This window comes from Salmo trutta, chromosome 7, assembly GCF_901001165.1.
Source record: "Salmo trutta chromosome 7, fSalTru1.1, whole genome shotgun sequence".
In the NCBI taxonomy this organism is placed as follows: Eukaryota; Metazoa; Chordata; class Actinopteri; order Salmoniformes; family Salmonidae; genus Salmo; species Salmo trutta.
This window is the reverse complement of record NC_042963.1, coordinates 5,710,738-5,734,072: the sequence shown is the minus strand read 5'-3', so window position 1 is coordinate 5,734,072 and position 23,335 is coordinate 5,710,738. Positions and strand designations below refer to the sequence as shown.

General features: G+C 44.8%; 1 protein-coding gene across 2 annotated transcripts in view; it reads right to left on the bottom strand.

Moving 5' to 3' along the window:
- The window catches only part of LOC115196791 (N-terminal EF-hand calcium-binding protein 2-like), a 131,579-nt gene that overhangs the window by 45,592 nt on the left and 62,652 nt on the right, over positions 1–23,335 (bottom strand). The window lies entirely within an intron of this gene.

The following is a 23,335-nucleotide window of genomic DNA, read 5'->3' as shown; positions in this document are numbered from 1 at the left end:
GAGGCAGTTTTTCAGTCATGGATACAGCCATTCAGCGGCTGCTATGTTGCAGAGACTTTACAAGACTGGGATTAGATCTACTGCTGGAGAAAATTAATGGAGGAGACGAGGACCCTCCTCTCAAAGGAGCCAATGATTGAGCTGTATCTCTTCCATTGTGTGTGTGTGTGTGTGTGTGTGTGTAAGGTAAGTCAGGGGAATCCATACACTGTGAAATGAAGTCTCTGCTTTTCTTTGTCCTCTGTGCACATTCCATGGCTGTGTGAGTTTCTTGAGCCTCAGTGAGTTCAGAATGCTGAGAGGAACCTTACAGAAGCTTGTATCATCCCCTTCTAATCTACAGTAGAAGGGGATGATACTGCTCTGCAGCAATTCTACCAGAAAGGACATTTCTTACAATGTCATTTCTCACCCCTTCAGCGAAGATAAAAACCTGTTAAGGTCCACCTTCATGTTCCATGGTTAGCGGATTCAATTATTTAAGATGGTTCTACAAATAAACTGAAAGGCTATTAGCTGATTAATCGGCCAGAAATTATATAAATATTTTAAGCAATGTAGATATTGGTATTCCAAGATTGTCTCTCTAGGAGAGAGTCATATAGATTGAATGCAAAGTGTATTTTCCAAATGAAGTCTTCAATAAGAAAAGGTTCAACCGTTGACTGTCAATATGGGAAAATTACATACTGTAAAGGTGTGGATTAAAGTAGGAAGACCATCAATTCACCAGAGAGGTATTTCAATGATGTACAACCCAGGCCTAGAAAAACCCTTTAGGTACACCAGAGGCTCTCTTGACAATATCTCCACATCCATACCATGAGACTGGAGAGGTTGTGACATGGTAAGGTTGGACCCAGGTGCAGAGAAGAGACCAGATGAGGAATCAGTGGTTAAGGATAAAGAACCCAAACTAACACTCGAACTAAGGTAGTCCAGTGGACGAGTTCGGCAGTGTGTTGCGAGCATACTCCGCCCAGACGAGGAACTTGCTCCAGTTGCTGGCCTGGGTGGAGACGAAACAGCGGAGGAACATCTTCAACTCCTGGTTGGCCTGCTCCGTTTGCCAATTCTGCTGTGGGTGGAATCCCGAGGAGAGACTCACCGTGGCCCCCAACAGGGAGCTGAAGGCTTTCCAATACCGTGCGACGAAATGGGGCCCACAATCCAAGACAATGTCCTGGGGAAGTCTGTGTAGTTGAAAGACATGGGTAATCATGAGATTAGCAGTCTCCTTCGCTGAGGGCAACTTGGGTAAGGTAATGAAATGGGCTGCCTTGGAGAACCGATCAACGACCACCAGGATACCACCAGGATAGTGGTAAGCCCTTGGAATGGTGGTGTGATAAAGAATGGTGGCTGTGATAAAGTACACGGACAGGTGGGACCAGAGTCGGCTGGGGATGGGCGGGAGTACAAACGGCCCCGGGGAGGTGTAGAGCCTGGTAGGAGTTCTATGGCACAGTCGTATGGACAATGGGGGGGTGGCTTGCCTCTTACTGAAGGCCTCCCGGAGGTCGAAGTATTCGGCAGGGAGAGTGGAGAAGTCTTGGTCTTCAATGGATGCAGGAGGACACGGCGAGGCTCTTGGTGGGGGTCTTAGACAGTTAGTCTGGCAGTCCTTACCCCAGTCTAGTAGGTGTCCCATAGAACAGGAGAATAGTGAGTTATGTAGCGCTAGCCAGGGGTACCCTAGGATAAGGGGGTTCTCGGGAGCAGTGATCAAAACAAAAACTAAGAGTCTGAGTGGTTCACCCCAACCTGCAGTAGAATGGGTTTGGTCTGATATTCCACCTGGCCAGAGACAATGGGCCATCCATCAAGGGCTTGAATCTGCAGAGGGATGGGACACTTGACGCAGAGGATTTGTAATTCTCTGGTCAATGAAATTGTCTGCGGCCCGGAGTCCACGAAGGCTTGAATCTGGTGCTGACGGTTGTCCCAGTGGAAGGTTGCGGGGTAGTGACTGACGGTGACAGGGTAGCTGGGAGGTAACTGCACAGCCTGTCAGGGTCTCCCCTTGTTCTGGCAAGCCTTGGCGTTTCCCGTCAGCTCTGGGCATGTAGCACGGAGATGGCCGAGACCTCCGCAGTAGAGGCAGCAGCCTTCGCGCATGCGCCTGTCATGCATCTGTCGGCTCAGACGTGTACGTCCCAGCTGCATGGGCTCCTCAATGCTGTGTTCGGGGGGCTTGGGGTGCTCAGGAAACCGGGATACTGGGGTGGTGTCAAAAAGGCGCTGTCTCACGCGTTCTCAGAGGAGGTTGTCGATCCTGATTTCCAGCGTTATCAGGGACTCAAGGTCCTCTCCCAGTTCCCAAGGGGCCAGTTCATCATTGATGGAGTTAGACAAACCCTGGTGGAAAGCAGTGACCAAGGCCTTCGTATTCCACCCATTCTTAGCGGCGAGGCTGCGGAACTCAATGGCGAAGTCAGCCACAGGTCTGGCCCCTTGGAGGATGTTGAACAGTCGGCTGGCTGCTTCTCGTCCGCTGACTGGTTGGTCAAAGACTCATGACAGCTCGACAATGAAGGCTAATATGGAGCTGCAGGATAGTGGCTGCTGTTCTCACACCGCCGTTGCCCACAACAGGGCCTTGTGTGAGAATAGAGAGGTGATGTAGCGCAATCATGGCTCGATCGGTGTGGAATGAGGTGGACTGTAGTTCAAACACCAGAGAACCCTGAGTGAGAAACCCCTTGCATCCTCCCGGGTGGCCATCATACCGCTCAGGGGTTGGGATCTTGGGTTCCCGGTGCAGGTTCCCTGGAGGAACTACGGGGACGCCTGTAGCACTGGGCGATGAGACTTGGACATTGGCTCCTCCTGGATTGAGGTTGGACTGTGGTTCAACCCTACCTACATGTACAAATTACCAAATTATCAAATTACATTCTTGATCTGGGTGATCTCTGCTGGGTCCATGTTTGGGCAGAAGCTTGCTGTGACATGGTAAGGTTGGACCCAGGTGCAGAGAAGAGACCAGACGAGGAATCAGTGGTTAACTTCTTTGGGATAGGGGGCGGTATTTTGACGTCCGGATGAAAAGCGTGCCCAAAGTAAACTGCCTGCTACTCAGGCCCAGAAGCTAGGATATGCATATAATTTTTGATTTGGATAGAAAACACTCTAAAGTTTCTAAGACTGTTGAAATAATGTCTGTGAGTATAACAGAACTGAAATGGCAGGCGAAATCCCAAGGACAAACCATCAAAAAATTAAAACATTCAGCATACCACTGATTTCAATGCCTGGCACTTTTATAATAGGGGGCGAAATCGTCTCCGATTGCAGTTCCTAGGGGTTCCACTAGATGTCAACAGTCTTTAGAAAGAGTTTCAGGCTGGTTTTTGGAAAAATGAGGGAGAAGTTGTAGTTTTTCTAAGTGGCTCCCATTTTGGCTGTAGTGTTTCCAAGCGCATGACCGAGAGAGCACGTTCTTTTTGTTTATCTCCGGTAAAGACAATAACGATTCTCCATCTTAAATTGTATTGTTTATTTGCCTATTAGGGTACCTAATGTTTGATTAGAAATGTTGATTGACTTGTTTGGATACGTTTATTGGTAACGTTTGGATTGTTGACTGAAGCGCGCCAGCTAAACTGAGTTTTTATGGATATAAACAAGGACTTTATCGAACAAAAGGACCATTTGTAATGTAACTGGGGCCTTTTGGAGTGCCAACAGAAGAAGATCTTCAAAGGTAAGGCATACATTATATCGCTATTTCTGACTTTTATGTCGCAACTCCCTGGTTGAAAATGATTTGTTATGCATTTGTGTGCTGGACGCTGTCCTCAGATAATCGCATGGTTTGCTTTCGCCGTAAAGCCTTTTTGAAATCTGACACCTTGGCTGGATTAACAACAAGTTAAGCTTTATTTTGATGTATTGCACTTGTGATTTCATGAAAGTTGAATATTTATAGTAATTTAATTTGAATTTGGCACTCTGCCATTTCACTGGATGTTGGCCAGTTGGGACGCTACCGTCCCACGTATACATAAGAAGTTTAAGGATGAACATAATACTTTACTTAGAAACGGTAGCTACACAGTACACTTGAAAAAAGTATTGAAAACTCCCTCAGGAAACAAGCGCACGCGCACACAGTAAACAATTCAAGCTTCTGCAAAGGACAACAGAAAACACACCTCTTTTAACAGGGAAATCAAAATGACTAAATTGGACAGACCTAAGTGTCCTTAATGTCTCTAGGACGGTCTCTGCCACCCTCTGGTGACAGGTGGAAGCCTGCCATAGGTAACTGGATTCTGATGAATACACACAATCAGTACAGAACTGCTCAAGCATGACTTAAATACATCAATATCCACCTGTCAGTCAAGCCACAGTAAAAACAGTGAAAGCAGTAGTAGTAAAAGTAGTACTAAAAACAGAAGAGAGACAGGAAATGGGAGTTCTGCAGTTATCTCTGTGTGAAGTTGGCAGTAATAGTTTAGCAGAAATGTCTAAACAGGATCCTTGGGATGTCCCACCTCTGACGTCACCCCATTAAAGTTGACATTTAAAATGGTTAAGGTAAGGGTTAATGTTAGGGTTAGGTAAGAGTTATGGTTAGGGTAAGGGTAGGGGTTAATGTTAGAGTTAGAGTTTAGGGTAGAGACGTTCCAAGGATCCAAGATAGCGCTAGCAATAGTTTAGCAGGTGCAGAGTGATCTCGAGCAGGGTGTACCTTGTGCTGTTGAGATGACCGTATTACCGCCAAACCGGCAGTCACGAGTCATGAAGGCAGTCAAATTACAAATGACCGTTTAGTCACGGTTATTAAGCTTCTCCAAGCGCTGATGCTGTTGCTGGTCATTAGTAGACTACCAAATTTGCTAAATGCCTGGTACTATGCACTCTAGTGTCTCTCTAATCACTCTGACATCAATGCAAATGTATTCGAAAATCTAATCAAACACTTCATGGCAGCCCATGAGCTCATGTTGCGCAACATTTACATAGGCTATGCAATTGTGGGGGAAAACAGAGTGATGGCCGCTAATAAAAAGAAGAGGATCCCATGAGCTTTTTATAGGCTATGCCTACTATATTTATTTCTCAACTTTCTTAATATTAACCACATTGCTTATATTTACAACAGGAGTATAACCTACCTGGCTGGCATGAAAATTAACCATAGGGAAAGTGTCCTCCTTTCGCTATTTAAGTGCATAGATGACATGTATTTTTTCCCGCTGCCCCTGTTTCAATACAGGTGCAGGATAATGGCCCATTTTAAATCATAACAAATGTCACACATATATTATTTAGTAAATGTAAAGACAAGATTAAATCAAGAATAGTCTGATGGGTGACAATATCAGCCTATCACTTATTAGACTCCTGAACAGGTAATCAAATGGCTACCCAGATTGTTTGCATTGTGTGCCCCCCAACCCCTATTTTTACGCTGCAGCTACTCTCTGTTTATCATATATGCATAGTCACTTTAACTATACATTCATGTACATACTACCTCAATTGGGCCGACCAACCAGTGCTCCCGCACATTGGCTAACCGGGCTATCTGCATTGTGTCCCACTCAACCCCTCTTTTACGCTACTGCTTTTCTCTGTTCATCATATATGCATAGTCACTTTAACCATATCTACATGTACATACTACCTCAATCAGCCTGACTAACCTGGTGTCTGTATGTAGCCTCGCTACTGTATATAGCCTGTCTTTTTACTGTTGTTTTATTTCTTTACCTATCTATTGTTCACCTAATACCTTTTTTTTGCACTATTGGTTAGAGCCTGTAAGTAAGCATTTCACTGTAAGGTACCTGTTGTATTCAGCGCACTGACAAATAAACTTTGATTTGATTTGATTTGATATATTATCACTTGTGAATGATGTCCAGCATAAGAAACAATACCTTTTTTTGCGACTTGTTAGAATCATAGTCGCACACCTCATGTAGCCTAGCCCATAGGCCTATATATTTTAATAGGTTTTGGCCAAATAACTTCCTAAAATTAAGCACATTAATCCGCTTTACAAGGGGTGTAGAGCCTAACTGGCATATATAAACAGTGTGTGAGTTTCAAGTTCGGGAATAATAATTTTCACCATAAAAATGCACCTTTATAATAAAAGCATTACATGCGGTCACTTTTGATAATGGTGTTTTCCACTAATGGAACATTCGAGCTTATAGCCTACTACCATGTGCGCATTGCTGTGCTTATAATGTGAAGAAATGGCCTAATAATTTATCAACATTTTAAGCTAAAGGTTCTGATCTGTTGCGTCAGCCACATTGCATAAAACAAGTTTTTTTGATGCTAGTAGTTGTATTAATTTGGGATCTATCGCATCCCACAACTGTCCCAGACTGGAAAATGTATTTCTCGCTGTCACATCTGTCGTCAGGAATGGACCAAGGCGCAGCGGGTTGCGTGCTCATCATTGTTATTTATTAGTGAACACGAAAAAAACAAAGAAACACGACAGTACAACAGTCTTGCAGGCTATACTAAAAGCAATGCAAAAACAACTACCCACAACCACAAAGAATAAACACACACCTGTTTATAGGACTCCCAATCAGAGGCAACTAGAAACACCTGCCTCCAATTGAGAGTCCAGCACCCAACCTACACAACACAAAACCTCTGCCACGTCCTGACCAAAACTAATACAATTACTCCCTCTGCTGGTCAGGACGTGACAGTACCCCCCCCCCCCCCCCCCTAAAGGTGCAGACCCCGACTGCGCCTAAAAGAAAAGACAAAAACCCACAAACAACAAAAATATGCACCTAAACTAAAGGGAGGGAAGGGAGGGTGGCTGCCGTCAACGACGGCACTGTGCTACACCCCCCTCCCCAACCCACCTATATAGGCGGCGGCTCAGGTGCGGGACGTGGACCTCGCTCCACCTTCAGCGTCGCCCACTTAGGTGGCGCTGATGGCTGCGCCGGGCAGACGGACCACTCTGGCTGGGCCCGAGGACAGGCGGGCCACTCGGGCTGGGCCGGAGGACAGGCGGGCCACTCGGGCTGAGCCGGAGGACAGGCGGGCCACTCGGGCTGGGCCGGAGGACAGGCGGGCCACTCGGGCTGGGCCGGAGGACAGGCGGGCCACTCGGGCTGGGCCGGAGGACAGGCGGGCCACTCGGGCGGCCCCAGACTGGCGAGGCTGGGCTGACGCACTAGATGCCTGATACGTGGGGCTGGTACAGGACGTGCCAGCCTGGAGACACGCACCTCAAGGCTAGTGCGTGTAGCGGGAAACGCTGGACCGTAGAGGCGCACTGGCGGTCTCGAGCGCAGGGTTGGCATCACCCCTTCAGGATCGATGCCCACTCTCCCCTGGCACATGCGGGGCGCTGGTACTGCACATACCGGCCTGAAAATACCAGGCCTCACCACAGCACCTACCCCAAAGCATGGGACCTGTCCAGTCTCTTTCTGTCCAAAAAGGGTACGGGGAGCTGGCCTGGGTCTCCAATCTCGCCCCGCCAAACAGCCCTTGTGCCCCCCCCCCAAAAAAATCTTGGGGCTGCCTCTCGGGCTCCCTTACCCGCCGTATTCCCCAGTCCTCGCCAGAATTCCTCCGCTGCTTGGTCCTGGTATGGTGGGTAGTTCTGTCACATCTGTCGTCAGGAATGGACCAAGGCGCAGCGGGTTGCGTGCTCATCATTGTTATTTATTAGTGAACACGAAAAAAACAAAGAAACACAACAGTACAACAGTCTTGCAGGCTATACTAAAAGCAATGCAAAACAACTACCCACAACCACAAAGAAAAACACACACCTGTTTATAGGACTCCCAATCAGAGGCAACTAGAAACACCTGCCTCCAATTGAGAGTCCAGCACCCAACCTACACACAACACAAAACCTCTGCCACGTCCTGACCAAAACTAATACAATTACTCCCTCTGCTGGTCAGGACGTGACACTCGCAAAGAATAGGTCGACTTTTGTACTATGGGGGATAGTAGATTGACATAGGCTAGTGCTTTTAGTGTTCTTTAGGCCTACTCATCTTGTTGGCTGACGAAAAGTAAATGTGGACATTTCATCCAATATCTTCAATATGCACCTCGAAATTGGATAAGGACGCGTCCCTGATCTGTCTGTCATAACTTGTAGCCTGTGAGAAAGACTCAATCACATGACTTAGAGCCGTGTGTGAGTGAGACACACTTCTGACTGCGCAGCACACTCAGGGAGAAGGGCACAACGCAGCACTCAGGCCGCAAAAGGCATGGATTTTTTAGGGTGCATTGCGGCCACAACGGGGATGCCGCCGTGAAATTCAAGGCATTATCAAGTGCTTGTCAAATTGTGAATGAGAGACTGACGAAGTGTGTACAGCCTGCGCAAAAAACAAAGCAGAGCTCATACCTTTCAAGCGACTCTTTTCAAATCATCATTAGAGTCTCATCATGCAGCCTTACAATGTATTACAATTCTAAACATATAGCACAACGTTTGTCGAACAGCTAAAGTTATATTAATAACTCTAAATTAAGCATATGTGTACCTATTTTTGTGTTAACTGCTCAACACAGAATAGCCGCATGTGCGCACTCCCTCAAATCGATTGGAGAAAATGTTTATATTTTATTCAGCTTTGTTCAATTGTATTCTTCATACTATAAAATAATATAAAATAATGCCACGGAATTATAAGGAAATCTTGTCTGCTAAATGAACTAGTGTAGCCCACAGCCATTTGGCATAGCTACATCAGGACAACTCAGAGTACGCTATTCTTTTCTTCTGAAATAGACTACATTTTCTTCATATCATGCTTCTTTAGACGTGACTAAAATAAATGGATTTATTGTGAAGGTGTAGACTATATGTCATGGATTTATTAGACTTTTTAAAGTGGCTTGTAGGCTATGTGTGGAAGCCAGGAGATGCTAAATGTGTTTATGTTAATTAACGGTCAATTACCGTGAGAATGACAGTTATTTGTTTGACAATAACCGGCTGACGAAATTTCGAGACCACCACAGCCCTAGGTGTACTTCTCTCCCAGTGGACACCTCTCTCCACACCATCAGGTCAGCAGGAAGGTAACGACATACAATGCCCCCAAATACCACCAAATGAGTCCCATCTAGTGCCTAATTATAATTGCTGCTCACCGCCATTTTCCAGGCAATTTTAATCAGGAAGGGTGATTGGAGAAGGCCTGGCATTCTGAAATGATGATAAGGCTTTTGTTTGGACGGTGGAGAAGGCTGTACAATAAATAGTTTTCAACGAAGGCTTTTTTCTATCGTCTTTGATGAAGACATGATGCAGCACGGCTGTATCTCGGGTTCCCTGTGCCTACTGTACTCCCTGCTACAGAGGAAGGGTTACTGAGGAGTCATACTGTCCCCGCTCAGTGATTTAGTTTAATGATGCAGAAGAACTGCATTCAGTAAAACCACTGAACTGACAACCTGCCTCTTCAAAAGGGAGTAACGAGAAATATTATATTATTGCATGAAAGGAGTTCTCCACTACAGTGCGGTAAGAAAAGAAAAGAAAGAAAGTCAATAGCCAAACTCCCCCGAAAGTCTGTTTCAATTCACATGGCGCTTATATTCCAGACAGGGATCACTTCTGGGATATAACTGCCCACATTTCAGACAACTAACTACGAGTCTGCAGCACGGCAAACACGCTCCTGGAGTATCACTGAAGACAAAATGGGTGGAGAGAGAGAGGGAGGCTGTGGAGTCTGTCTCGCTGACTGGCGCCTTGAGCCACACAGAAAACCCCCAGAGAGGTTTACTGTAGAGCAGGAGGCTCCCAGGCTTAACGAAAGAGCACATTCCCTCTATTAGCCAGGGATGGGCCGGCCCACATAGTGCTGCTGCTCCACCATATATATCCTCCTCCTCCTCCTGCACACCCCAGACCCTGCTGCTGCTCCACCACATACATCTTCATCCTCCACACCCCAGACCCTGCTGCCGCCCAAACATCTCTCTGCTTCACACTCCCAACCTACCCTATTGTCCCATCCACGTTGATACTTCAAGACAAGCTACTACAGCACTCTCTTAATGGATAAGGGAGACTCAAACTCAAAATAAACGTGAGAACAACGAGTTATGAAGAGACAGAGAGAGAATCTTTGAAAGCCTGACCTATTTCAAACTGATAAGATGTAATTATAAACAGTGCTTGACTTGGGCAGGAGTTTACTGGAGCTGAGTACCAGCACCTCAAATGTTCTACTGTTTGAGTTCCTGTTCCTCTTATAGAATATTAGCTCTAAAGTATTGTGGCACTCCTGCACCCAAATGTAAACAGTACCGCACCCAAAATGAGCACCGGCACCTATTTCAGGCCAAGTCAAGCACTGATTATAAACACACAAAGTGACAGCATGTCATATTCTCTCACTTCCCTCCACTCTGGTGAAGAAAAGAGTTGAGACAAGAGCAAAGATTCTTCTAATCTCAACATTCAATTCACTGGTACTATTCATCAGGCACTAACAATTCAGTCATCATTATGTTGGGCTGTAATTGGACTAAATGAAAGTTAAAGATATTATCGGGGGAAAATCTGATCATAAGTCAGTTTGTAAAGCAGTAGGATTGGCTGGCTGGTCTAGTACCTGACGGGCATTGCTGATACTGCATTGATGCATATTTATGGAAATTAGAATCAAGTAGATTCAAACAAAAAATGATAGCTTCTAGGGTGTCATGTGTTAGCAGCACCACAGCCCAACCACAACACAACCACAACACAACCACAACAGGTGAAGAGTAAGATGAAAACAAAGCAAATCAACCTTCCAGATAGAGGGGGCCGTCTCTCTAGAGGTCCCTGACCTCAATGAATTATAGATTACAGGATTCAATCTTTTTTTAGTTTCTATTCCCAAAAGTAAATGGGGTCTCTCTCTCGGGTAGGGGGATATGATAGAAACTGCTGCTGCAGTGAGCGAGAGAGAGAAGGAGATAGAATAACTGTGGTGCCCCTAACCAAATACATTACAGCCCATAGATTTATGGCTAGGCTGAAGAGGGAATTCAAACAGAATTCTTTATTAAGGTTGCTGGTGTGATTCTGTGTTGTTGTGTATGGTTTTATTTTTACATTAACACTGGATACACTATATCAATAAGGTCAAAAAACATATGCAAGACTGAAGAAAGCTAAGTTATAAAACCTGACCTCTGCATCCAACTTTAAAGCGAACTCTACTTGAAATTGGCACATAACTAATGAATGCTGTGCAGCTGTTGCTAAATTTGGTGTGACCCACTGTAGTAAGGTTTGTAAATAAAACATACTATACAATCAACTTGATAAATAAGACTCTTTCAAGGACAGCTAAGACTGTTTCAAGGACAGCTTTTTTCCATCTACGTAACATTGCAAAAATCAGAAACTTTCTGTCCAAAAATGACGCAGAAAAATTAATCCATGCTTTTGTTACTTCTAGGCTGGACTACTGCAATGCTCTACTTTCCGGCTACCCGGATAAAGCACTAAACAAACTTCAGTTAGTGCTACATACGGCTGCTAGAATCCTGACTAGAACCAAAAAATGTGATCATATTACTCCAGTGCTAGCCTCCCTACACTGGCTTCCTGTTTAGGCAAGGGCCTATATCCTAGTTTTACTGCTAACCTACAAAGCATTACATGGGCTTGCTCCTACCTATCTTTCCGATTTGGTCCTGCCGTACATACCTACACGTACGCTACGGTCACAAGACGAAGGCCTCCTAATTGTCCCTAGAATTTCTAAGCAAACGGCTGGAGGTAGGGCTTTCTCCCATAGAGCTCCATTTTTATGGAATGGTCTGCCTACCCATGTGAGAGACACAGACTCAGTCTCAACCTTTAAGTCTTTACTGAAGACTTATCTCTTCAGTAGGTCCTATGATTAAGTGTAGTCTGGCCCAGGAGTGTGAAGGTGAACGGAAAGGCTGGAGCAACGAACCGCCCTTGCTGTCTCTGCCTTGCCGGTTCCCCTCTTTCCACTGGGATTCTCGGCCTCTAACCCTTTTACAGGGGCTGAGTCACTGACTTACTGGTGTTCTTCCATGCCGTCCATGGGAGGGGTGCGTCACTTGAGTGGGTTGAGTCACTGACGTGGTCTTCCTGTCTGGGTTGGCGCCCCCCCCCCCCCCTTGGGTTGTGCCATGGCGGAGATTTTTGTGGGCTATACTCGGCCTTGTCTTCGGACGGTAAGTTGGTGGTTGTAGACATCCCTCTAGTGGTGTGGGGGCTGTGCTTTGGCAAAGTGGGTGGGGTTATATCCTGCCTGTTTGGCCCTGTCCGGGGGTATCATCAGATGGGGCCACAGTGTCTTCTGATCCCTCCTGTCTCAGCCTCCAGTATTTATGCTGCAGTAGTTTATGTGTCGGGGGGCTAGGGTCAGTCTGTTACATCTGGAGTATTCTCTTGTCTTATCCGGTGTCCTGTGTGAATTTAAATATGCTCTCTCTAATTCTCTCTTTCTCTCTTTCTTTCTTTCTCTCGGAGGACCTGAGCCCTAGGACCATGCCTCGGGACTACCTGGCATGATGACTCCTTGCTGTCCCTAGTCCACCTGGCCATGCTGCTGCTCCAGTTCCCACTGTTCTGCCTGCGGCTACGGAACCCTGACCTGTTCACCGGACGTGCTTGTTGCACCCTCGACAACTACTATGATTATTATTATTTGACCATGCTGGTCATTTATGAACATTTTAACATCTTGACCATGTTCTGTTATAATATCCACCCGGCACAGCCAGAAGAGGACTGGCCACCCCTCATAGCCTGGTTCCTCTCTAGGTTTCTTCCTAGGTTTTTGGCCTTTCTAGGGAGTTTTTCCTAGGGAGTTTTTCCTAGCCACCGTGCTTCTTTCACATGCATTGCTTGCTGTTTGGCGTTTTAGGCTGGGTTTCTGTACAGCACTTTGAGATTTCAGCTGATATACGAAGGGCTATATAAATAAATTTGATTTTGATTTGATTTTGATTTGATTTAGATCTGAATGAAATAAATAATCTTATTAAATACTTTTTTCTTTACATAGTTGAATGTGCTGACAACAAAATCACACAAAAATAATCAATGGAAATCCAATTTATCAACCCATGGAGGTCTGGATTTGGAGTCACACTCAAAATTAAAGTGGAAAACCACACTACAGGCTGATCCAACTTTGATGTAATGTCTTTAAAACAAGTAAAAATGAGTCTCAGTAGTGTGTGTGGCCTCCACGTGCCTGTATGACCTCCCTACAACGCCTGGGCATGCTCCTGATGAGGTGGCGGGTGGTCTCCTGAGGGATCTCCTCCCAGACCTGGACTAAAGCATCCGCCAACTCCTGGACAGTCTGTGGTGCAACGTGGCGTTGGTGGATGGAGCGAGACATGATGTCCCAGATGTGCTCAATTGGATTCAGGTCTGAGGAATGGGCGGGCCAGTCCATAGCATCAATGCCTTCCTCTTGCAGGAACTGCTGACACACTCCAGCCACATGAGGTCTAGCATTGTCTTGCATTAGGAGGAACCCAGGGCCAACCGCACCAGCATATGGTCTCACAAGGGGTCTGAGGATCTCATCTCGGTACCTAATGGCAGTCAGGCTATCTCTGGCGAGCACATGGAGGGCTGTGCGGCCCCCCAAAGAAATGCCACCCCACACCATGACTGACCCACCGCCAAACCGGTCATGCTGGAGGATGTTGCAGGCAGCAGAACTTTCTCCACGGCGTCTCCAGACTCAGTCACATCTGTCACGTGCTCAGTGTGAACCTGCTTTCATCTGTGAAGAGCACAGGGCGCCAGTGGCGAATTTGCCAATCTTGGTGTTCTCTGGCAAATGCCAAACGTCCTGCACGGTGTTGGGCTGTAAGCACAACCCCCACCTGTGGACGTCGGGCCCTCATACCACCCTCATGGAGTCTGTTTCTGACCATTTGAGCAGACACATGCACATTTGTGGCCTGCTGGAGGTCATTTTGCAGGGCTCTGGCAGTGCTCCTCCTGCTCCTCCTTGCACAAAGGCGGAGGTAGCGGTCCTGCTGCTGGGTTGTTGCCCTCCTACGGCCTCCTCCACGTCTCCTGATGTACTGGCCTGTCTCCTGGTAGCGCCTCCATGCTCTGGACACTACGCTGACAGACACAGCAAACCTTCTTGCCACAGCTCGCATTGATGTGCCATCCTGGATGAGCTGCACTACCTGAGCCACGTGTGTGGGTTGTAGACTCCGTCTCATGCTACCACTAGAGTGAAAGCACCGCCAGCATTCAAAAGTGACCAAAACATCAGTCAAGAAGCATAGGAACTGAGAAGTGGTCTGTGGTCTCCACCTGCAGAACCACTCCTTTATTGGGGTGTCTTGCTTATTGCCTATAATTTCCACCTGTTGTCTATTCCATTTGCACAACAGCATGTGACATTTTTTGTCAATCAGTGTTGCTTCCTAAGTGGACAGTTTGATTTCACAGAAGTGTGATTGACTTGGAGTTACATTGTGTTGTTTAAGTGTTCCCTTTATTTTTTTGAGCAGTATATTTTATATTTGAGATTCTTCAAAGTAGCAACCCTTTGCCTTGATGACAGCTTTGCACACTCTTGGCATTCTCTGAACCAGCTTCATTAGGTAGTCACCTGGAATGCATTTCAATGAATGTGACTAGTTAAAAGTTAATTTGTGGAATTGTTTTCCTTTTATTCGAGCCAATCAGTTATGTTGTGACAAGGTAGGGGTGGTATACAGAAGATAGCCCTGTTTGGTAAAAGTCCAAGTCCATATTATGGCAAGAACAGCTCAAATAAGCAAAGAGAAATGACAGTCCATCATTATTTTAAGATCTGAAGGTCAGTCAATCCGGACTTTGAAATGTCTTCAAGTGCAGTCGCAAAAAACATCAAGAGCTATGATGAAACTGGCTCCCATGATGACCACCACAGAAAAGGAAGACCCAAAGTTACCTCTGCTGCAGAGGATGAGCTCATTAGAGTTATCAGCCTCAGAAATTGCAGCCCAAATAAATGCTTCACAGAGTTCAAGTAACAGACACATCACAACATCAACTGTTCAGAGGAGACTGTATGAATCAGGTCTTCATGGTCGAATTGCTGCAAAGAAACCCCTATTAAAGGACACTGATAAGATGAAGAGACTTGCTTGGGCCAAGAAACACGAGCAACGGACATTAGACAGGTGGAAATCTTTCCTTTGGTCTGATGAGTCCAAATTTGCAATTTTTGTTTCCAACGCCCGTGTCTTTGTGAGACGCAGAGTAGGTGAACGGATGACCTCTACATAATATGGTTCCCACCGTAAAGCATGCAGGAGGAGGTGTGATGGTGTGGAGGTGCTTTGCTGGTGACACTGTCTGTGATTTATTCAGAATTCAAGGCACACTTTACCAGCATGGCTACCACAGCATTCTGCAGTGATACGCCATCACATCTGGTTTGCGCTTAACCTCTCTAGGGTAGGGGGCAGTATTTGCACGGCCGGATAAAAAACGTACCCGATTTAATCTGGTTATTACTACTTCCCAGAAACTAGAATATGCATATAATTGTTTGATTTGGAAAGAAAACACCCTAAAGTTTCTAAAACTGTTTGAACGGTGTCTGTGAGTATAACAGAACTCATATGGCAGCCAAAACCTGAGAAGATTCCTTACAGGAAGTGCCCTCTCTGACCATTTCTTGGCCTTCTACACTCTCTTTATTGAAAACAGAGGATCTCTGCTGTAACGTGACACTTCCTACGGCTCCCATAGGCTCTCAGAAGGCGGCAGAATGGTGAATGATGACTTTGCAGGCCATGGCTGAAAAACAGTAGCGCATTTGGATAGTGGTCGATCAGAGAACAATGAGACTGGGGGCGCGTGCACGAGCCGACACCATGTTTTTATTTTTTCGTCTTTGAACGAAAACAGGGTTTCCCGGTCGGAATATTATCGCGTTTGACATGCTTCGAAGTACGGTAATGGAAGTTTTTGAAATTTTTTGTCACGAAACGCTTCGGGCGCGTCACCCTTCGTCACCCTTCGGATAGTGTCTTGAACGCACGAACAAAACAGAGGATATTTGAACATAACTATGGATTATTTTGAACCAAACCAACATTTGTTATTGAAGTAGAAGTACTGGGAGTGCATTCTGACGAAGAACAGCAAAGGTAATCCAATTTTTGTTATAGTACATCTGAATTTGGTGAGGGCCAAACTTGGTGGGTGTCAAAATAGCTAGCCCGTGATGGCGAGCTATCTACTCAGAATATTGCAAAATGTGCTTTTGCTGAAAAGCTATTTTAAAATCGGACATAGCGATTGCATAAAGGAGTCCTGTATCTATAATTCTTAAAATAATTGTTATGTTTTTTGTGAACGTTTATCGTGAGTAATTTAGTAAATTCACCGGAAGTTTGCAGTGGGTATGCTAGTTCTGAACGTCACATGCTAATGTAAAAAGCTGGTTTTTGATATAAATATGAACTTGATTGAACAAAACATGCATGTATTGTATAACATAATGTCATAGGAGTGTCATCTGATGAAGATCATCAAAGGTTAGTGCTGCATTTAGCTGTGGTTTGGGTTTTTGTGACATTATATGCTAGCTTGAAAAATGGGTGTCTGATTATTTCTGGCTGGGTACTCTGCTGACATAATCTAATGTTTTGCTTTCGTTGTAAAGCCTTTTTGAAATCGGACAGTGTGGTTAGATTAACGAGAGTCTTTAAAATGGTGTAAAATAGTCATATGTTTGAGAAATTGAAGTAATAGCATTTCTAAGGTATTTGAATATCGCGCCACGGGATTCCACTGGCTGTTGAGTAGGTGGGACGATTTCGTCCCACATACCCTAGAGAGGTTAACGGGACATATAATTTCTTTTTCAACAGGACAATGAACCAACGTACTTCCAGGCTATTTGACCAAGAAGGAGAGTGATGGAGTGCTGCATCAGATGACCTGGCCTCCACAATCACCTGACCTCAACTCAATTGAGATGGTTTGGGATGAGTTGGACCACAGAGTGAAGGAAAAGCAGCCAACAAGTGCTCAGAATGTGTGGGAACTCCTTCAAGACTGTTAGAAAAGCATTCTAGGTGAAGCTGGTTGAGAGAATACCAAGCGTGTGCAAAGCTGTCATCAAGGCAAAGGGTGGCTACTTTGAGGAATCTCAAATATAACATATATTTTGATTTGTTTAACACTTTTTTGGTTACTATATGATTCCATATGTGTTATATCATAGTTTTGATATCTTCACTATTATTCTACAATGTAGAAAATAATAAAGCCTTGAAGCAAGCTTCCAGAATATTGGAATGGAAATGGCGCTCCACCAAACTGGAAGTTTTCCGACTAGCTTGGAAAGACAGTACTACATTTCGAAGAGCCCTCACTGCTGCACGATCAGCCTACTTTTTCAACCAAATTAAGAATAAAAACAATAAAAAATGTATTTTTGATACTGTCGCAAAGCTTACTATAAAGCAGCATTCTCAAGAGAAGATGGCCTTCACTTCAGCAGTGATAAATTCATGAACTCTTCGACGAAAAGAGTCTGCACAGAACTGCCAGGACCTAAAATCAATGGAGAAACTCAAGTTTTGCAATCCTGTATCTCTCGACACATTCACAAAAATAGTCATGGCCTCTAAAACTTCCAGCTGCCTACTGAACCCTATTCCAACTAAACTACTGAAATAGTTCAACTCCTATGTTGAACATAATAAACTGCTTCCTATCCTCCAGATGTGTACCAAACTCACTAAAAGTGGCAGCAATAAAGCCTCTCCTGAAAAAGCCAAACCTTGATCCCCCCCCAAAAAACTATCGGCCTATTTCGAATCTCCCATTCCTCTCTCAAAAAAAAAGCTGTTGCGCAGCAACTCACTGCCTTCCTGAAGATAAATAATGAATACAAAACACTCCAATCTGGTTTTAGACAACATCACAGTACTGAGACTGCACTCGTGAAGGTGGTAAATGACCTTTTAATGGCGTCAGACCAAGGCTCTGTATCTGTCCTCTTGTTCCTAGACCAGGGGTACTCAACTACTATTTAAGAAGGTCCAGAGACACAAATTTCCTAGGTGGCAAAGGTCCGGATGGATATCATCCTTTATTGCTGCAGTGGTACAGCGTAGTAACAAACATAGTCGTCCACGACTTAGGAAACATGTTGTTATATAAAATGTACATTAAATACATTAAATGAGACTATGAATTAAATACAACTTATTTCGAATGTAAACGTACAACATTGCATCAACATTGCTGAAGAACAAAAGTGGTTGCATAATTGTCTATGCAAAATGTGCACTGTGAACCATTGTACATTGGCCTTGAATTAATATATATATATTTAAATAAAATACAGTGCATGTTTTCTGGAGAACAAAGGAGAGTTTAACAAAAATAATAATCTGAATGGGCAGAATGTCGTTGTGGGCCATGCAATATTCATGTATAAGTCACTCTGGGCCTTACCTTGCATTAATGAGAGAAATTACACTTTCTGTCTCCTGCCAATGCTTTGAACTTTGGCACAAATGGTGTGAGAGCAACTCTGAGACAATGGTGCAGGTGTTCACTGGTGAGCCTGGTACAGTATTTGTTTTTAGTTCATTGTGGAGAAGGCTGATTCACAGCTGTATGTGGAGCCAACCATAGTCTGGATGTATAATGCTAGTTTCTTGAGAACAGTGACATCAGCTGCAGGCACCATCTTTCCCAGAAAGTATCAGGGTCACAATATCCAGCCTGCTCATTTATTAAAGCCACATTTTCTTGCAGCTCAATCAACTCCATTTGTTGTGATGCAACATCTACCTACCTGAAGATCTGTTTTGCTTCTTCTGACAACTTTGTCACATTTGTGACCAAGAATGGGGTTCTGGATGAACAGCAGCAGTTATCTTCCAACAGTGAAGTCATCAAAGCAAGCCTTGAAGTTATCCTTCAGCTTCTGGGTGAAATCAACATGGTTGGGAACATCTTTGTCTCCCTGCATTTGCACCAAAAGATTGGGGAAGAGGACAAATTCTCCCTGGAGATCATTCTTGAAAAGCGCCAATTTCTTCTGAAAAAATGTTCCAGAACCCTGCCTTTGCTGAGTCATCTAACATTGTTGTGCTGTAGTAAGTAATCAAAACTGGCATTGGCCTCTGTCAGAATGCCTTGTAGCAGGCAGTGTTGTAGGGATGATGTCGCTCTCAAAAAGTTGAGAAGTTTCATCATCATTGTCATGGCCTCAGAATACTATTTTCACAGACTGGCACACAGGACAAATTGATGGATGATGCAGTGAGATGTCAGGTCAGGGTGGTCTTCTTTCAAACGTGCAACCAGTCTCCTCCCTCTTCCTATCATGGCTGGAGCTTCATCTGTGGTGACTTCAGATCTATCTCCCTTTTGTCAGCATCCCTTTGATGGCCTCATGCATATCCTGTCCTCGCGTGTGTGCTTCTAGATTTGTTAAGCCCAACAGCTCCTCACAGAATTCCTTGTTTCGTTATAAAATCTGACAAACACCAGAAGCTGGGCATTATCAGTGTTATCTGTTGATTTATCCACAGCTAATGAAATACATGTTGCATTCTGAATAGCCTCATCATGTCACACCCTGATCTGTTTCACTTGACGTGATTGTCTCCACCCCATCCAGGTGTCGCTTATTATCCCTGCTGTATATATCCCAGTGTTTCCTGTCTCTATGTGCCAGTTCGTCTTGTATGCTTTTCAAGTCAACCAGCGGTTTTCCCGTACTCCTGCTTCTATTCTCTTTTGCTAGTCCTCCCATTTTTTGACCCTTGCCTATTTTCTGGACTCCGTACCCACCTGCCTGACCATTCTGCCTGCCCTGACATCGAGCCTGCCTGCCACTCTGTGCCTCCTGGACTCTGAACTGGTTTTGACCTTTTGCCTGTCCACAACCATTCTCTTGCCTACCCATTTTGGATTGTTTAATAAATACTCAAACCATCTGCCTCCCATGTCTGCATCTGGGTCTCGCCTTGTGCCCTTATACATCAAGTTGTGAAGTTAAATCTTCAGCTAATATTTCAGTTCTCCTCATTGCTGTGGAATCTGACAGTGGGATCTGTTTGATATTTTCCCTGAGCTCATCTTTTTTTAACCCTCAAGCAAGGTGTCAGCAACTTCACACATGCATTCTTCTAACATCTCAGCGTCTGAATTGTTTTGGGGTGTTTTCCCAAAACCCAAGCTATCCTCAGTGAACACTCCATTGCACGTTGTTAGGCTGTCAGAGAATTGACAAGGACCTTGGTGGACTTCTCATATTGGGATTTGAGTTGGTTAATCTTGTTTGTTCTCACCTCTGTGTTCAGGGGATACATCTGATCGAATTTACTGTGCCTGGTGTTATAATGACGCTTAACATTGCCTGCTTTCACGAGAGCTACAGACTCATTGCATATCAGGCATATTTGTTTTATGCTAGTTGCGGGGAGAATTAACAAATACTGTTCTGTCCACTCGTCTTTGAATATACGGTTTTCAGAGTATATATATTTCAACAAGCCATATTAACAAAGATACTGGTAACTAAGCTTCTTCTATCTGTGATATTTACAGTTGAACCGCAGTCAAATCTTTCTGTTTCTTTCTGCCTACTTGTCCCAAGGTTCCGCTGAGGATATTTGGATTAATGTGATTGGGTAAGACGCGGCTTCTTGTATGTGCATATAACCACGCGATTGGATTAGACGGGGCCCTAGTAGAGGCGGTCGTTGCTTAGAGAGAGCGAGAAAGAGGTAGCTGAGTTAAAGCGGCCGCTGCATCCAGTTGATTCTTTTTTTTAAAGATGTCTGAAAAATGATGTATTGCCTTTAACATAACAGTTGAGTTTGGTTGTCCTAGACCTTAGTGCCGCTTTTGACACCATCGATCACCACATTCTTTTGGACATTCTTTCGGACAAGTTCTTGCCTGGTTTAGATCTTATCTGTCGGAAACATATCAGTTCGTCTCTGTGGATGGTTTGTCCTCTGACAAATCAATTGTATGTTTTCGTGTTCTTCAAGGTTCTGTTTTAGATCACGATTGTTTCCACTATATAATCTACCTCTTGGTGATGTCATTTGGAAACACAATGTCAATTTTCACTGCTATGCAGGCGACACACAGCTGTACATTTCGATTAAAAATGGTGAAGCCATGGAAGCCTTTGTTTCAGACATAAGGAACTAGATGGGGGCACATTTTTTACTTTTAAACTCAAAACAGATCTGCTGTCTAATCTGACAAGGAATCTTGATGGTTGTATAGTCCTCTAAAATAAAACTGTGAAGGACCTCGGCATTACTCTGGACCCTGATCGCTCTTTTTACAAACATATCAAGACTATTTCAAGGGCAGGTTTTTTCCATCTACGTAAAATTGCAAAAAACTTTTTGTCCAGACATGATGTAGAAAAGTGAATCCATGATTTTTTTATCTTCCGCATTAGACTACTGCAATGCTCTACTCTCCGGCTACTCAGATAAAGCACTTAATAAACTTCAGTTAGTGCTAAATACGGCTTCTAGAATCTTGACTAGAACCAAAAAATGGGATCAAATTACTCCAGTGCTAGCCTACAGTGGCTTCCTGTTAAGGCTAAGGCTGATTTCAAGGTTGTACTGCTAACCTATAAAGTATTACATGGACTTGCTCCTACCTATCTCTCCGATTTGGGCCTGCCGTACATACTGATATGTACACTACGGTCACAAGACGCAGGCCTCCTAATTGTCCCTAAAATTTCTTAGCAAACAGCTAGAGGCAGGGCTTTCTCCTATAGAGCTCCATTGTTATGGAATAGTCTGCCTATCCATGTGAGAGCTGCATACCCGGTATCAACCTTTAAGTCTTTACTGGAGACTCATCTCTTCAGTAGGTCCTATGATTGAGTGTAGTTTGGCCCAGGTGTGCGAAGGTGACCGGCAAGGAATGGGACTGACGAACCGCCCTTGCTGTCTCTGCCTGGCCGGCTCCCCTCTCTCCACTGGGATTCTCTGCCTCTGACCCTACTACGGGGGCTGAGTCACTGACTTACTAGTGCTCTTCCATGCCGTCCCTAGGAGGGGTGCGTCACGTTGTGTCAGGCATTTTTTGCTACACTCGACATGAGTAGGTTGAGTCACTGAGGTGAACTTCCTGTCCAGTTTTGTGCCCCCTCGGGCTCGTGTGGTAGAGGAGATCTTTATGGTCTATACTCAGCCTTGTCTCAGGGTAGCAAGTTGGTGGTCTGTTGATATCCCTCTAATGGTGTGTGGGCTGTGCTTTAGCAAAGTGGGTGGGGTTACATCATCATATCGTCGGACAGGGCCACAGTCTCCCCCCCTGTCTCAGCCTCCAGTATCTATGCTGCAATAGTCTATGTGATGGGGGCTTGGGTAAGTCTGTCCTATCTGGTGAAATGTTCCTGTCTTATTTGGTGTCCTTTGTGACCTAAGCGCTCTCGCCCTAGGACCATGCCTCAGGACTACCTGGCCTGATGACTCCTGGCAGTTCCCAGTCCACTTGGTTGTGCTACTGATCCAGTTTATGCTGTTTTACCTGTGGCTATGGAACCTTGACCTGTTTACCGGACGTGCTACCTCGTCCCGGACCTGCTGTTTTTGACCATCTCTCGCTCTACTGCACCTGCTGTCTCGACCTCTGAATACTTGAGTATGAAACGCCAACTGACATTTACTTCCTAAGTGCTGACCTATTGCACCCTATACAACCACTGTGATTATTATTTGAACCTGCTGGTCATCTATGATCATTTGAACACCTTGAAGAACGATCTGGCCTTAATGGCCTTGTACTCTGATAATCTTAACCGGCACAGCCAGAAGAGGACTGGCCACCCCTTAAAAGTTTCTTCCTAGGTTCCTCCTTCTAAGGAGTTTTTCCTAGTGACCGTGCTACTACATCTGCATTGCTTTCTGTTTGGGGTTTTAGGCTGGGTTTCTGTATAAGCACTTTGTGACATCTGTTCATGTAAAAAGGGCCTTATAAATATATTTGATTAGAAGGGGAGAGGTAACTAGCTGTTGGCTATGTGTTGCTGGATGCCCTACCATCATCAAGTTGAACCCAGACTCAACGCTAACGAGAAGCCAGGCACAAACACATAATATGGAAGTGAAGCTCTGAAACAACAAATATATACAAAATATATTTACGCCACCAAATAATTTATTAAAACAAACTGTTTCACAATGAACCTCTACAGTAGCCTCAGCAGCACTTTGTAGGGTAGCACCATGGTGTAGCAGGAGGACAGATAGCTTCTGTCCTCTTCAATACAAAACCTAGGAGGCTCATGGTTCTCACCCCCTTCCATAGATTAACACAGTAATTATGACA